The following is a 6,280-nucleotide window of genomic DNA, read 5'->3' on the forward strand; positions in this document are numbered from 1 at the left end:
GGTCCTGAGGGTGAAGCAAATGGTTGTTCAGGGTTGAAGCCCCCTGCCTCTGGAGTCATTTCAAGAAAGCATTAATTTTTGTATCTACAATGATATACTAATTTCTATCCAAAACTATGCTGCTGTATATAATTACAAGTCTATTCCTCTTTCAAGGAAAGCAAGTGAAGGAAGGAAGGCTTAGGGACAGAAACAATCCTTTTAACGTCCTTCATTAGAGACAGTCTGTTGATGATGCCTGTGCTTGGGCATGAGTTTTCTAAGAAACACAGGACACTGTTGCTCCTTGAAAATGATGACCCAGAGGCTCTCCCTAAATACCTTGCTATCGCTTCCTGTTATCTGAGATTTTATTGAATAAATCATTAAGCTCCATGAGAAATTCAGACACAAGAAACACATATCAACTTAGAGTTGGCTTCTTGGGTTCATATCCGGGCTTTCTTAATTACTGACTGTATACCCTTAAGCAAATTAATCATTTGACTTTATCTCAGTCATACAATGTGTCTCCTCATAGTTAGATGTGAGGACTAAGTGAGAAAACATACATTAAGTAATAGCAAAATATCTGATATATAGAATATACTAAATAATTTATTATTAGTTTGATTAGGATATGTGTATAGATGATGGCTCAGTGGTAAAGAATCTGCCTGTAATGCAAGAGACGCAGGAGACACAGCTTCTATCCCTGCATTGGGAAGATCCCCTGGAGGAGGGCATGGCAACCCACTCCAGTATTCTTGCCTAGAGGATCCCATGGACAGAAGAGCTGGCTGGCTACAGTCCATAGAGTCACAAAGAGTTGGACATGACTAAAGTGACTTAGCATGCATAGATCATATATCTCTATATAGATATTATATCGCTTTGATTTGGGCTTCTCTAGTGGCTCAAGGGTAGAGTCTGCTTGACAATACAAGAGACATGGTTTTGATTCCTGGGTTGGGACAATCCCTTGCAGGAGGAAATGGCAACCCACTACAGTATTCTTGCCTGGCAAATTCCATGGATAGAGGAGCCTGGTGGGCTATACAGTCTTTGGGGTCACAAAAGAGTTGAACATGAATGAATGAATTAGTTCACAGGCACACAGCACAGCTTAAACTCTGGGAACTAACATTTGTTGTTTATATCACCAATGAGATTCTAAGACTGAATGATTAAGCAAATTCAAATCAAAATGAGATGATTTTCTGCATCATTATTTTTAATATATTCAAGGTTCCTAATATTTAGTGATGGCAAAGCTGTGGGGAAAATTAGTTTTTAATACACTACTTTGGGGGAATAAAAGATACTTCAGGATTTTGAGAGCAATGCTACAGAATCTGTCAAATGTAAATATATGTGTATTTTTTGTTTTGATGATGACATAGATTTCTCCAACAGAAATAAGTGAAGATGTCTGTAAGTGGTGTTCATTGTGTATCTACATGTAAGGTAAAATATTAAAACTGAAATAAATTTCAAGCAAAAATGGACTAAAGGAATTATATTGTAACAATGAAATGGAATAATATGTAACAATTAAAATCAAGGAAAATTCATCTATATTGGCAGATAATGCTCACACAAGCTGTAATTAGTATTTCAAGTGAATTATTATATTTTATATATGTTCATATAGAGTAAAACGCATCAATGATGATATATATATACCAAATACAAATGCATATCTTAGGAGCATTTACTAAACTGTTAATAGAGGATCAAATGAGTGAGTGCTTATGGTTGGGAGAGGGTTTTTTACTTTAACCTTTCTTTCTATCTATCTATCTATTTAAGCTATCCCTCGTGGGGCATGTCTTGCTTTTACAATTTATGAAAATGAATTATTTAATTACAAATATTCTACTTTTGGCTAAAAGAGTGTTTTAGAAAACAAGTTGCTTTTGAAGGTTTCTTTTAAAGTCAGTTCAAAAACATATCTTATTAAGTGTTCAGGAGTAACTGATACCCTTTTAGTCAATTTAGTATTTAATAGATCCAGGTGATGTTAGTTGTAAAGAATCAGCTTGCCAATGAAGGAGACCCAAGAGATGCAGCTTCGATCCCTGGGTTGGGAAGATCTCCTGGAGAAGGGAATGGCTACCCAATCCAGTATCCTGGCCTATATAATTCCATGGACTGTATAGTATATTTTCTTTTATTATGAATAAATTGATTTGGAAATTTTGATATTTCTTTAAAATTTATCTTTTTAAAAATGTGATGGAACTGGTTAAATGTTTATTAAGAAATACCTTCAATTTTTGCTGCATCATTTTTTATTTATTTCATAAACATTAATCTTTTTTTAAATTTAGCTAAATGAGATAAATGAATTATTTCTGATATGCAAGCTATACAGAAACATGTAACAAATATCCAGAATAACAGGTGAGGGAGATTTGGGAGATGATGTGAGTCTGAAAGATGAGTGTAAGAGATTAGTTTAACAAAAGACATGAACATGGGAAGGGGAGGCCAGGAGCTTATAGGAATGGAAGATAATCATAATGAATATTTGGATAGTGCTCTCCAAACATTCTCATGTCTCTTACTTCCTCTGAATTTCATGACAGTTTTGTGAGACAGGGTGTAAAATTTGTGGAAGGGCTGTGGTCAGTGAGCTGAGGTATCAACTTAATCACATAGGCATCAAGAGGCTTTGAGCTGGTGCACTGGGACGACCTAGAGGGATGGTACTGGGAGGGAGGAGGGAGGGGGGTTCAGGATGGGGAACACGTGTATACCTGTGGGAGATTCATATTGATGTATGGCAAAACCAATCCAATATTGTAAAGTAATTAACCTCCAATTAAAATAAATTTATATTAAAAAAAGAAGCTTTGAGCAAGTTATATACACTAATTCCAGTTGAACTATTTCAAATCCTAAAAGATGATGCTGTGAAAGTGATGCACTCAATATGTCAGCAAATTTGGAAAACTCAGCAGTGGCCACAGGACTGGACCAAAGGTCAGTTTTCATTCCAATCCCAAAGAAAGGCGATGCCAAAGAATGTTCAAACTACTGCACAGTTGCTCTCATCTCACATGCTAGTAAAGTAATGCTCACAACTCTCCAGGCCAGGCTTCAATAATATGTGAACTGTGAACTTCCAGATGTTCAAGCTGGATTTAGAAAAGGCAGAGGACCAGAAATCAAATTGCCAACATCCACTGGATCATCGAAAAAGCAAGAGAGTTCCAGAAAAACATCTACTTATTCTTTTGACCATACCAAACTCTTTGACTGCGTGGGTCACAACAAACTGTGGAAAATTTCGAAAGAGATGGGAATGCCAGATCACCTAACCTTCCTCTGAGAAGTCTTTATGCAGGTCAAGAAGCAACAGTTAGAATTGGACATGGAACAATAGACTAGTTCCAAATAGGGAAAAGAGTATGTCAAGGCTGTATATTGTCACCCTACGTATTTAACTTATATGCAAAGTACGTCATGAGAAATGCTCGGCTGGATGAAGCACAAGCTGGAATCAAGATTGCCAGAAAATATATCAATAACCTCAGATATGCAGATGAAATCACCCTTATAGCAGAAAGTGAAGAAGAATTAAAGAGCCTCTCAATGAAAGTGAAAGAGAAGAGTGAAAAAGTTGGCTTAAAGCTCAACATTCAGAAAACTAAGATCATGGCCTCTAATCCCATCAGTTCATGGCAAATAGATGGGGAAACAGTGGAAACTGACAGACTTAATTTTGGGGGGCTCCAAAATCACTGCAAATGGTGATTGCAGCCATGAAATTAAAAGACGCTTGATCCTTGGAAGAAAAATTATGACCAACCTAGACAGCATATTAAAAAGCAGAGACATTACTTTGTCAACAAAGTTCCATCTAGTCAAAGCTATGGCTTTTCCAATAGTCATGTATGGATGTAAGAGTTGGACTCTAAAGAAAGCTGAGCACTGAATAGTTGATGCTTTTGAAGTGTCGTGTTGGAGAAGACTCTTGAGAGTCCCTTGGACTGCAAGATGATCAAACCCATTAATCCTAAAGGAAATCAACCCTGAATGTTCATTGGACGGACTGATACTAAAGCTGGAAGCTCCAACCCTTTGGCCACTTGATGCGAAGAACTGACTCATTGGAAAAGACCCTAGTGCTGGGAAAGATTGAAGGCAGGAGGAGAAGGGGACGACAGAGGATGAGATGGCTGGATGGCATCACTGGCTCGATGGAGGTGAGTCTGAGTGAACTCTGGGAGTTGGTGATGGACAGGGAGGCCTGGCGTGCTGTGATTCATGGGGTTGCAAAGAGTCGGACACAACTGAGCGACTGATCTGATCTGAACACTTAATGACTTGAACTGTTGTTTCATTGTTTTATTTTTACAGGATTTATAGGTTGTGTAGTCAGTAAATGTCTTGACTGCAGTGGGCAATTGTTTTGTTCATTCTTGACCCCATGGATTTAATGCACTGTACAAAACACAATCAAATGTGTTCTGACAGTTAGGTATGGGCTTTATGGCAGTGAGAGGGAATTGTAGAAATAGATGAGGTTGACTACTTTGGTTGAGGGTCTTGAATTTCAAAATAGGAAGCTGATATGTGAACTAGTAGTCAATATATATTAAAATAGAAGGGCATTGTTATCTTAGTGTAGTATATTTTGTTTTAGAATATTTGAAGCCATGAGATAGTTCAGAGGAAATATTACTTAGAAGTGTAAACATTTAATGTAGATAGGAGGCGAGCTGCTGTGTTTGAAGGGAACAGAGTCTCTATGCTGGCTCCTCTGAACCCCAGTTCTCTAATAACCTGCCAGAGCTACCTCATTCTCTAGATGAGAAAACTGAGGCCCAGATAGTGAACAATGTAACAACATAACCTAGGAGTGAGAGGGACAACCTGGAATAAAACCCAGCTTTCCTGATTTCCAAGAACAGGTCCTTTCTACTTCATTTGTGCTATTAAAATTTTTTGAAGCTCTTAGACTGGAGATGAGAGTGACTGAAGCTAATCTACATTGTATATTTGCAAAGATTGTCCTGAAAGTTGTATACTTTTGTTTAGTAAGAGGGTAATTCTAAGAGTGGGTCTTAGGTGCTTACAGGAGTCTCAGAGACTTTGTAGTTTGCATCCCCATTTAAAGGAATCATCTCTAATAGAGGTCCCCCAAGACAGCCTCTGCTTAAGTATCCCTTGCAAAGAGACCTTGGCTAATGAAGCACTTGTCGTACCATCTCATCATTCAACAGTGGTAACAATTGCATTTAGCCAATGGAGGCCACTATTCATTTCTTTAGTGGTATAAGGCAAAGACTATGAATTTGTGTTTTAAATGAGATGACATGGATTTGTAATTTCCGCTGTGTTTAACTGAGATGCTCAATGTGTCTAAAGCTCCATTTCCTCATCCTTAAGATGAGATCTGTGACAGTACCTTGTCCCAAGTGATATGAAAATAAATGTAATAATGCAAATAGCAGACAAAACACCTTGCTGTCACATACTGAGTGCAAAATAGATTAGTTGCTTTGTTAATATTTGTATTATTCTTTAGAATCTTTGGCTTTATCTGGGTGCACCCCTTCAGAAGTAAAAAACGGAAGAAAGGATTTATGTTCACTCGGGCTTGTCTGCTGGGATTAGGCTGCCCAAGTTGAATCTGGGTCTTCCTGGAGCAAAGAAAGATTTAAGCTTTTGTTTTCTTTAATAAGCATTTTTGGAAAATAATTAGAATCTTGGGAGGTAAGTAAAGGTTATAAATCATGGTTTCAGGATTATATTTATAATAAAAACATATTCTTCATTGTAGTCTCATCATTAATTAATCATTGAATTTTATTGTAAAATTATTGAATAAGATAAGCACAGGAAGTATAAATTTGCCTCTCTGTATTGTCATGATGTGGAAATTATTGAATTTTCAGTATTTCTTTCATATTGAGCACTCAACATTATACTAAAAGGAGCAATATAGGTTGTTGTTGGTATTGATTTTGATGCAGGAAAACCTGGACTTGAACTTGGCTTCAATGTTTATTATCTTTGGGAACTTGCTGTAATTTTTTCACCCATTTTTGCCTCAGTATCTTATCTCTAAAATGAAGAAAATGCTTCATGGGATAGTCTAGTGCCTGATACACAAAAGAGATTTATCAAATAGTCATGGTATGCAATAATAATCCAATCTGATAGGAAGAAATGCAGATACAAAGTGTATAGTTCTTAATAAGTGGAGAGCCTTTGGGATATGACCTACCTGCTTTGCAGGCTCTTCAACTAGAACATTCTAGTAATCAATAAGCATATGAAACAAATG

Source organism: Bison bison, unplaced genomic scaffold (assembly GCF_000754665.1).
Source record: "Bison bison bison isolate TAMUID 2011002044 unplaced genomic scaffold, Bison_UMD1.0 scf7180017863493, whole genome shotgun sequence".
Lineage (NCBI taxonomy): Eukaryota > Metazoa > Chordata > Mammalia > Artiodactyla > Bovidae > Bison > Bison bison.